The following is a 2,149-nucleotide window of genomic DNA, read 5'->3' as shown; positions in this document are numbered from 1 at the left end:
CTTTGCAGATGATATGATGATTTACTTAAAGAATCCTAGAGAATCAACCAAAAAGTTACTCGAAATAATCAACAACTTTAGCAAAGTTGCAGAATACAAAATAAGCCCATGTAAATCATTAGCATTTCTATATATTTCCAAAACTTCTCAGCAACAAGAATTAGAAAGAGAAATTCCATTTAAGATCACCCTAGACAATATAAAATACTTAGGAATCTATCTTCTGAGACAAACACAGGAACTATATGAACACAACTACAAAACACTCTTCACACTATTAAAACTAGATCTAAACAATTGGAAAAATATAGATTGCTCACAGATAGGATGAGTTAACATAATAAAAATGACAATTCTACCCAAATTAATTTACTTATTCAGTGCCATACCCATTGAATTAGCAAAAAACTTTTTTACTGAATTTGAAAAAACCTTAACAAAGTTCATTTGGAAGAACAAAAGAGCAAGGATATCCAGGGAAATCATGAAAAAAAAAATGCAAAGGAAGGAGGACTTGCAGTCCCAAATCTCAAACTAAACTATAAAGCAGTGGTCATCAAAACAGTTAGGTACTGGCTAGGAGACAGAAAGGAGGATCAGACTTGGGGTAAGTGACCTCAGCAAGATCCCAGCTTTTGGGACCAAAACCACTATTTAATAAAAACTGCTGGGAAAATTGGAAGACAGTATGGGAGAGATTAGGTTTGGATCAACATCTCACACTCTACACTAAGATAAATTCATAATGGGTGAATGACTTCAATATAAAAAAGGAAACTATAAGTAAATTAGGTGAATACAGAATAGTATACATGTCAGATCTTTGGGAAAGGAAACATTTTAAGAACAAGCAAGAGTTAGAAAAAATCAGAAAATTTAAAATAAATAATTTTGGTTACATCAAATTAAAAAGGTTTTGTACAAACAAAACCAATGCAACCACAATTAGAAGTGAAGCAACAAAATGGGGAAAACTTCATTAATAAAAATCTCTGATAAAGGTCTAATTACTCAAATTTATAAAGAGATAAATCAATTGTACAAAAAATCAAGTCATTCTCCAATTGATAAATGGGCAAGGGATATGAACTGGTAATTTTCAGTTAAAAAAATCAAAACTATTAATAAGCACATGAAAAAGTGTTCTAAATATCTTATAATTAGAGAGATGCAAATCAAAACAACACTGAGGTATCACCTCACACCTAGCAGATTGTCTAATATGACAGCAATGGAAAGTAATGAATGCTGGAGGGGGTGTGGCAAAGTAGGGACATTAATTCTATGCTGGTGGAGCTGTGAACTGATCCAACCATTCTGGAGGGCAATTTGGAACTATGCCCAAAGGGCGATAAAAGACTGTCTGCCCTTTGATCCAGCCATAGCACGGCTGGGTTTGTACCCCAAAGAGATAATAAGGAAAAAGACTTGTACAAGAATATTCATAGCTGTGCTCTTTGTGGTGGCCAAAAATTGGAAAACGAGGAGATGCCCTTCAATTGGGGAATGGCTGAACAAATTGTGGTATATGTTGGTGATGGAATACTATTGTGCTCAAAGGAATAATGAAGTGAAGGAATTCTATGTGAACTGGAACAAGCTCTAGGAAGTGATGCAGAGTGAAAGGAGCAGAACCAGGAAAACATTGTACACAGAGACTGATACATTGTGGTACAGTCAAATGTAATGGACTTCTCCATTACTGGCAATGCAGTGATCCTGAACAACCCAGAAGGATCTATAAGAAAAAATACTATCCACATTCAGAGGAAACACTGTGGGAGGAAAAACAGAAGAAAAATAACTGCTTGAATACATAGGTCGAGGGGATATGATTGGGGATGTAGACTCTAAATGAAACATCCTAGTGTAAACATCTACATGGAAACAGGTTCTGATCAAGGACACATGTGGAATTGTGTGTCAGATATGGGAAGGGTGGGAGAAGGGATTGTAACCAAGGAATAATTTTCTAAATTGACGAAATAAAAAAAATTTTTAAATGCTCCAAATCACTACTGATTAGAGAAATGCAAATTACAAGAACTCTCAGAGACCACCTCACCTCTACCAGTTTGGGTAATGTGACCAAAAAGGAAAATGATAAATGTTGGAGGGGTTGTGGGAAAACAGGGACACTATTACACTG

This window comes from Monodelphis domestica, chromosome 3 (genome assembly GCF_027887165.1).
Source record: "Monodelphis domestica isolate mMonDom1 chromosome 3, mMonDom1.pri, whole genome shotgun sequence".
In the NCBI taxonomy this organism is placed as follows: domain Eukaryota; kingdom Metazoa; phylum Chordata; class Mammalia; order Didelphimorphia; family Didelphidae; genus Monodelphis; species Monodelphis domestica.
The sequence above is the reverse complement of the archived record's forward strand: the minus strand, read 5'-3'. Positions refer to the sequence as shown.